The 9,374-nt window shown below is 32.9% G+C and overlaps 1 non-coding gene across 1 annotated transcript; it reads left to right on the forward strand.

Moving 5' to 3' along the window:
* Positions 1-5,429: 5,429 nt before the first annotated feature.
* Positions 5,430-5,541, forward strand: LOC134385334 (U6 spliceosomal RNA). Its single transcript, XR_010024324.1, has one exon. It is a non-coding gene; the product is annotated as a U6 spliceosomal RNA (small nuclear RNA).
* The last annotated feature ends 3,833 nt before the right edge of the window (positions 5,542-9,374 follow it).

Consider the following 9,374-nt stretch of genomic DNA (forward strand, 5'->3'; position numbering starts at 1 on the left):
CCAAAATTTTACATTTTTTTCATGTTATGTGTTCGTCATTTCATAAGCAAAATCTCCTGCCCCTAATATCTCACCCACCTGCTCCCAGAAAGAGATAATGCCCTTCCTTTTCATTTTATGTGTTTGCTACAAGGAAGATGGATGCAGGCAGAATCTTCGTCTCCTTTCTGCATTTCCTCTGTCTACCTCCCTTCTTGGCCTTGGGCTTTGTCAGTTCCTTTCTCTCTACACTGCATCTCTTTTAGTTCCAAAAATAGATCATTCAATTTAGGAAGAACAATTAGCTGGGAAGAAAAAAATCTGAAATATGGGGAGGCATTTCAGCTTCTCTATCAGGCATGAAGTAATTGGCAACACCACGGCAGCATCTTCACCGGGGATTCTGTTTCATTTTTAAATGAGAGTTTTAGAAAAATCATGGACTCAGAAAAATGAGACTCAGTTTCTACAGGTCCCCAACACCGGCCTTGTCAGATCCAAACATGTCGCAGAACAATGACACAATGAAAAGACTTTACTGCTGTGCTTTCACTAGTGTTTGTACCAGATTTGCTCCATAAAGCACTCTTGGATGTTTTATGTGATTTCTCACCCAGTAGATACTTACTATCTTCTCAATGCATTGACCTGTCCCCTGAAACCTAATATATCTGGAGCATTCTAATAGCTCCAAGGGGTGTTTTACTCAAGATTGCAGTCATCGTAGGGTGATGTTTGTCAAAGTGTGATTCTTAGAAACACCATAATCACAATCACCTCGTGTCCTTGTTAAAAAAGCAGATTTCTAGCCTACTTCTCAAACAGAATATCCACATGTTTCTAATGGGTTTCAGAAATGCTAATTTAGAATTCTTTATAAAGATATGGCCTAGTTTAGAAAGTTAAAGAGCCTCTAAAGCAGTAGATCTCAATGGAAGCAACTTTGGCTTCTAGGCAAATGTCTCTAACCATTTTGGGCTGTCACAACTTGAGTAGGTGGATGGGTACTACTGGCATCTAATTGGTAGAGGCCAGGGATACTGCTAAATGTCTTGCAATGTACAGGAAAGCCTCCTGACAGACAACAAAGAATTATCCAACCCAAAATGTCAATAGTGCTGAAGTTTACAAATCCTGCTGTAGAAGGATGGGTCATTCCTGATACCAATCTGAAATTCCCAGTCACTAGACAGGAATCACAAGAGTTTTTAAATGGTCTAGATGAGTGTTTTTCAAACTGTGAATCATTAAATCAGTTGAGTGGTTTATGGCCAGCATTATTTTTTTTTTTAATGAAATGAGATTAAATAGAAGAGAATAGACTAGGAAAGAAGAGAATGCATCTGAGTATATTGCACACAGTAAGAATAAGTATTATTTCACAGAATTTTTACTTCAGTTGCATATATGAATTTGATTATGGTGGGTTATATACAAAAGAATGTAAAATGTATTTCTCTTTTATATACCTTTTTATTGTTAAATATAATGCAGATCCAGAAAAGTGCATAAACCATAAATGTGTGACTTAATGGATTATTATATTCATTACATTAATATGAAGTAAACATATTTAACCATTCCCCAAGACAAGAAATAAAACTTACCTAACAGTGCAGAGCCCCTGTGTACCCCTTCACAATCATAATCTCCTTTCTCAGCACTAAAAGTAACAATTATTCTTACTTTTATGGTAATAACTTAGCCAGCAGCTCTTGCTTTTCTTGTAATTTTTTAAGTATGTGTCTGTAGTTGGTTTAGCTTAGTTTTGCACAGTTTGAACTTTGTATAAATGATATTCTGTCTGACTTCTTAAATTCAACTTTACCTTTGTGAGATTCTTCTATGTTGTATTCATTTTTATGACCATATATTATTTTAGCATACACATTTGAGTTGTTTCCAAATCTGGGATCGTTATGAATAATGCAGATATGAGGATTCTTCTATGCCTATTGGCACACACGCATGCACTATGTTGGGTGTATACTTTAGAGTGGCATTGCTAGATCTTAAGTTGTATGCATTTTTAGAAACTATGTGTATTAATTTACACTCCTATCAGGAGTGTGTGAGAGTTTTAATTTCTCTATTCTCACTGCATTTGGTATTCTCTGATTAATTTTAGACATTCTGGAAGTTATGTAGTGGTATTACATTGAAGTTTTAACTTGCTATTCACTAATTTCTAATAAGACAGCACATTTTCATATGTTTACTAACCATTTGCATATCCTATTTGGTGACATGCCTGTTTATGTTTCTTTTTGTAATTTCCTGATTTTTGTTTTTTTCCCACTTTATTGAGGTATAATTGGCCAATATTGACCATTTTTGAATTGTGTAATCTAGTTTTCTAAATTAATTGGAAGGAATTTAAAAAATATTTTCTGTACAATCCCTTTGTTGGTTTTATGTGTTGCAGATATCTTCTTCCACTATATAGCTTGCCTTTTTATTCTCTTAACTGTCACTTAAACAGAATTTCTTAATTTTGATATAGTCAAGCTGATCCATCTCTTCCCTTATGATTAGTATTTGTTGTATCCTATTTAAAGTATTTTTCCCTACTCTAAATTCAGGAACGTGACTCCTACATTATCTTCTAGTAGCTTTATTATTTTGTTTTTCACATTTAGGAACACAGTTCACTTATAATAATTACAGTATGAAGTAGAAGTAAATTTTCATGAATTTTCTATATAAATAGCTAAGTGTCCTGGCTTACGTATATTTGCAAAGGACTGTCTGATCACCAAGCTCTGGAGTGCCAATTCCATCATAAATTGAGATCTCAGATATATATAGATAGGTAGATCAGTTTCTTGGCTAGATTCATTGTTCCATTCATTTTTCTATTTGTTTCTTTTTTTTTTTTTTTGGCAACAATACCGTACTGTATAAATTAGTTTAGCTTTATGACTTGATGTAAGGTAAAGCAAGTCCTCTTGTCTTTTTCTTTTTTGAATGTGTTTTGTTTCATTGGTCCTTTGTACATCCATGTGGATTTTAGAGTCAGCTTGTCAACTTTCTCAAAACATCCTGTTGAGATTTTGATTAGGATTACATTAACTGTATAGATCAATATAGAAATAATTGATATCTTTAAATATTAAATCTTCTAATCTGAAAACATGGTATATTTTTATACCATGGCATTTATTTATACTTAAAGATCTCTGCTGAGATCTTTCTAAATTTCTGTTAATTATGATTTTAAGTTTTCTGCATAGGGATCTTATACACATTTAGTTAGATCTAGTCATTGATTTTTTTACTTTTTTTTTTTTTAAGATGACCGGTAAGGGGATCTTAACCCTTGACTTGGTATTGTTAGCACGATGCTCACCTATTGAGCTAACCAGCCATCCCCATATGGGATCCGAACCCGTGGCCTTGGTGTTTTCAGCAACACACTCTCCCGAGTGAGCCACGGGCCGGCCCAGACTTTTTTACTATTTTTATAATAACTTTTACAAAAATTTTGTTTGTGATTGATAATAGGATTTGTTTATTGAGCTCATATACACTAAATTCACTTATTAATTTTAATAATTTACCTGGGAATTTCTATATATACATATCAGTCATAAATAATGAGTTTCATTCCTTACATTCTAATATTTACTCTTTTTATTTATTTTCCTTTTCTTATGCCATGGGATAGAACTTCCAATGAAAGTGAAATACAAGGGTACCTCAAAAAGTTCATGGAAAGATTTGTATTATCTTTCAATTCTATTTTTTCATGAAATTTTTGAAGTATCCTTACGTAAGTCTGGGTATTAGGCATACTGTCTTGTTCTGACCTCAAAGGAAAAGTTTTCTACATTTAATCATTTAAGAAGCAAGCTTGTGGTAGGTTTTTTATATATATTCTTTGCCAGATTAAGAACGCTCCCTTCTGTTTCTAGTTTATAAAAAGCTTTTATCATGATTGGATGTTGGATTTAATTACATGCTTTTACTATATCTATTGAAATGATACTATCATTTTTTTCCCTTTATTCTACCAACATATCAAATTATATTGATATTTTAATGATATACTAATCTTGTATCAATGAAATAAACAACTTGGTCATGATGTGTATCTTCTTTGTATATTGCAAGACTTGGTTTGCTAATAGTATGTTTTGTTTAGGATTTGAACATCTATGTTCATAAGAGAGACAGGCCTATCATTTTTCATTCTTTTAATGCCTTTGCTGACTATTGATATCAAGGGTATGGTGGCTATAAAGTGTTTCGGTTTTTTTTAATAAAACAGTGTGTGTAAGATTAGTGTTTTTTGTTCTTTAAATGTTATGCATAATATTAACAGTGAAGCAATCTGTGATTGGAGCTTCTTTGTCAAAAAGTTATTAATTACAGATCTAGTTTCTTAAACATTTATAGGACTATACACATTCTCAACTTCTTTCTGAGGCCATTTCAGTAAATTTAATTTGCTAGAAATTTGTCACTTCATTATTATGGCAAATTTATCACAATATCCTCTTAGTATCATTTTAATTGCCATGGAATCTATATTCATAGTCCTTTATAAAAGTCCTAATACTGATTATTTGTACCTTCTTTTTTCTCTTTATCAGTCTTGCTAGGAATTTATCCATTTTACTAGGCTTTTAAAATGTCTGGCCCATCAGTTCTTAAAAGAAATGCATTGAAAACCTCTGCCCAAGAGTGTGTGTTTATTTCTCTTTATTGCTTTAAAAACTGGTTTAGAACAAATGAGTACCTATTTGGAAAAAAATATGTTAAATCCATATCTTAAATACATGTCAAGATAATAAATTTAAAATGCTAATAAATTAAAAAATGCTAAAAGAAATAATGTCAACATTGCTTTGTAATCTTCTTATGAAAGCCTTTTGGACTATTCCATAAAACCTAGAAGTTCTAAAATAAAATAGTGATAAATTTGACTACATAAAATAAAATTTTTCTGCTTGGCAAAAAATACCATAAGTAAAAACCAGAAAATAAATCACAAACTGGGGAAAATATCTGCAAATCAGTTCACAAAGGACTCATTTCTCTAAAACATAAAAAGCTCCTGCAAATCAATAGAATATAAAAGAAAATGGGCAAAGGGTATTAATAAGCAGTTCAATCAAAAGGAAATGTAAATGGTGTAAATCTATAATATGATACTCAGCCCACTCGTAATATGAAAAATACAAATTAAGTTTACACTGAGATATCGTTTTTTCACCCATCAGTTTTGCAAAGATCATAAAGATTGATACATTTTTGATTTGTTGAGGGAGAAGAAAATAGGAATTCTCCAACACTGATAGTGGAATTAAAAATTGATACAACCTCCATGGAGGACAATATACCGTGTCAATATCTATTTAAATTAAGCATTTATTTTTACCCAGTAATTCCAAATTTAGGACTTTATCAAATACATCTGCACATGTGCAAAATGATTTGTATAAAAAGTATTCATTGATTGCTCCACAACACGTCTGCTAAATTGGAATGCTACACAGAATATTAGCATGGCCCCTACACAAGGATAACACAAAACTTATTGAAGCATTCCATATTTTGCTTTTCTTTCTAATGTTTACAAGTGGGGAAACTGAGGCTCCAATAAGGAAAGTGATTTACCCAATTAAGGGCTCTTCTGGCTTCAAACCCCACCCCAAGTCCTCCTCTACCATCCCCCACGAGAAAAGTATTCACTACAACATTGTTATAAAGAAATTTAACATAAACCAAATATCTATGAATAGGCGACTGGTTAAGCTATTTACAGTTTACCCTGAAATAGAATATTATGCAGCCATTAAGTAAAAGTAAGGAAACACTGTGTACTAAAATGAAATAATCTTAAATATATATAGGTAAGTAAAATGGGCAAAGTGCAGAATGGTGGATACGGTATCTACTATTCTGTAAAAAGAGTTAAAATATATATATTTTGCTAGTATGGTAAAAATAGTATATATGTTAGAGTGTATACATAAGAATCACATAAGACTAGTTTTTAGTCAGGAAAGGTTGGGGTTCCTTAATGGCCAAAGAATAGGGTTGGGAGGCAGATTTTTTACAACAAACTATTTACTATCTTTAAAATTTAACCACGTAAATGATTTTCTATTCAAAAAATAAAAATTCACTAATCTAAAATATTGCTCTCAAATTTTTTGGTCAGGCTTACCCACTTCACCCATTCTAATTTTCTGCAGGGAGAGAGAATTTGGTGACAACAAGAAAGGGCCAATATAGGAGAAAATTTGAGAAATATTATGTATACATCTTCCTTAGCAATGAAGGTTTATATGTTTTATATTTGTATGTACAATGTTTCATGCCCTAAAGTCCAATTAGTAGAAAAATATAGGCCAAAAATACTGTTGACACAAATGTGAAATTTTATATACTGTAAAATTAACTAAGCCAGTGACTTTTAAATTTCTTTGAACTTGACCAACAGTAAGAAATGCATTCTGTATCCTAACCCAGTACACATACACACATACACACTTCATTAAAAACAAAAACAAACAAAGAAATTAGTCTTACTCCAACATTTTCTATTCAATTTTATACTTTAATATTTCTAAAAAATGGTGGTTATAACTCACCAATATAACATCGAGAAATTTGAGAAATACTAAAATAACAATTAATAGTAGGAGTATGGAGGGTGTGATTTAGGCAATGTGTTAACCCACCACAATTTCCATCAGCACGTATTTTCCAGTCACCCCAAATAAACACACATCTTCTTTAGAAACCTGTTTGCTATGCAGACCCAGCTTCAAGATGGTATGTTAAGCTTCCTTTCCACCCCTCAAAAGATTCCACCACCACCCCACACCCCCATATACCCCACATGTGTAGAAATTCTGGAGCCACCACTGAATTCAGCTGCAGTGAAGCTAAAAGAAGGAGTGAGTGAGTTAAATAAAAGAATACAATTTATTGAGAGACCGCAGTCTGGTTTTCCCATGGCTCTTTTTGAAAACCATTCTAATATTATTCTAAGGGGATTTTAGGAGGAAAGGATATGAACAAACAGTGACAAAAGAATTGGAAAGAAGATTACAGCAAATGAGACAAGTCAACATGTTATGGAGGATGGGAAATGCCAAATCAATGCTGTCCCACCTAGGCTTCCGGTTTATCCATTCTGTTGAACGTGCTCCAATGGCAAGGAAAATAGTCAACGCAGACCAACAAAAGGCAAGTCAATTTTCAGGGCAGAAGCCAGAAAAAGATCAGAAATGGGAGGTACTAGTTCCTTCTGAAGGCAGGCTGGGAGGATGGGATTAAAAGTATGGTTTAAAATTTTCTAGAAGGAAAAGTTATACACTTTAGGTCTGAGTTGTTCAATGTGATTGTCACTGGCCACATGTGGCTACTAATTGCATATATATATATTTTTTTACATATAGAGAAAAGAAAATGTACTATTAGACTACTGCATGGTTTAACTTTAACAAATAATTACATAGTCAAAATCAGATAGGGACTGTATATTAATTAAAATAGAAAATATGAGGGATTTTCAGAAAGTTCACAAAAGGATTTGTATTATCTTTTATTTCTATTTTTCCACAAACTTTCTAAAGTACCCTCGTGTGATATAGCTATATTGAGAGGTCTGAAGAGGGTGATGTCTAGGGACAGGGGTGGTGTAAGACAACTGACTCTTAAAATTCTATGTTAGGAAATTAATGCATAATGTCTTAATTGAAAAAAAAATAGCAATTTAAGTATAAGTGTCCTATTTAGAAATATGAAAGTACAAAAAATTTGCAGAAAAAGATGGCTAACATTGCTTATTATTGTTACTTCTGGGAAGTGGGATTCAGATGAAAAAGAACAGAGGGAGGGCTAATGCTCTTGGTTAAAAGCTTTGAAGTACAATTTTATATTTAAAACTGTGTATATATTACTTTGATTTTTTTAAAAAAGTGTAAAAAAATGCACCCAATTTAAGACACGATGCACTGATGTCAAGAAGTCCTTCCAGAAATTTGTTAGATTTCCAAATAAATGCTTGAGTTCCAAGGCAATAATTACCTTCCCAATCTTTGAGCGGCAGTCAGACTTTTTAGTAGTATATACCTCTGTGAGCTCTAGAAATGAACTAATTTTAATAACCTTTAGTAGGTCATAGAGTGCACTACTAGTAAGTTACTCTTATTTGTTTGTAAAACTGCATGTTCATGGGATTACATATTATTCACCTCTAAGAACAGGAAAGTGTTCTGCCTTTTTGGATCATCTTTTGATCAGTCAGAAAGACCCTTGGAGCCCAATCTTGGGCCATGATTCATAATTTGAGTATCAGGTGCCTCTTAATTATCTAAGGCTTTTCAAGGATTCTAAGAATTTACCTATTCATTCACTAAACATTTATCAAAGTATATTTTAAGGGAGGCACTTTGCTAGATGCGGAAGTTAACAGAGATTAGAGTCTGATATGACTAGTGTCCAGGGACACTAGTGACTCCAGGCTTGAATTAATTTCTCCAGCTGCTGCAGATGTCTAAGACACTTCCAAACTGCAGCTTAAAACTCTAAATTTGCTATAAAAACCTGGGAGGGTTCAAGGTGTTCCACTATTTGGGATTTAACAATATGGAGTCATTTAGCAGAAAGAAATTGTAGCAAATCCTGTTAATTATCTATCCCCCATTCCTGCCTCTGCTTTTTCCCTTGGTAAAAAAGAAACCTGACTTTGTGGTCACAACTGACCAGTGCTGGGAGATGGATCATAATTTTGCTTAGCCAGTATGACAATTGTGTTTCATACTTTTATAGCCTCCCTTGCAGATAGGGGTGGTCACATTACAGTTCTGACCAATAATGCTAAGCTTAATTAAGCCTGTTGGATGAGTTTCTGAGAAAGCTTTTGTCTTACTGATAAAGGAAGACAGACATGACTGGGAACTACTGATTCACCTTACTTTCTGCCTTAAACATGATGTAAAGGTTGGATATCTAGCAGCTGTTTTGTTACCATGATATCAAAAGCCAAAATGCAAGAGATAGTTGCACAAAAATGTAGAAGGACCTCAGTGTCTAAAGGCATCACTGAACATTTGATCCAAAGCCAGCCACTGTCTTTCTTTGGTTTTGTTGTTATGTAAGAAAAATAAAATGCCTATTTATTTAAGTTAGTCTTAGTTGAATTTGAGTATTATAGTTTCTTGAAGAAAAATGGAGTTTTCTCATTGGATAGAACCTTATTGAAGTGTGTAGTTAGTAAGATCTTTCAATCATCCAACCATCCCTTCCTGATTCTATTAATATGTATTTATATGTCATTATTTTACTTATTACTTAGTTTCTAAAACCTGCCTTGAGAATATATTACCTATTTATTATGAGTCTTAGGCATTATTTGATTATTGCCCATACAAACC

The sequence above is a fragment of the Cynocephalus volans genome, chromosome 8, assembly GCF_027409185.1.
Source record: "Cynocephalus volans isolate mCynVol1 chromosome 8, mCynVol1.pri, whole genome shotgun sequence".
Classification (NCBI taxonomy): domain Eukaryota; kingdom Metazoa; phylum Chordata; class Mammalia; order Dermoptera; family Cynocephalidae; genus Cynocephalus; species Cynocephalus volans.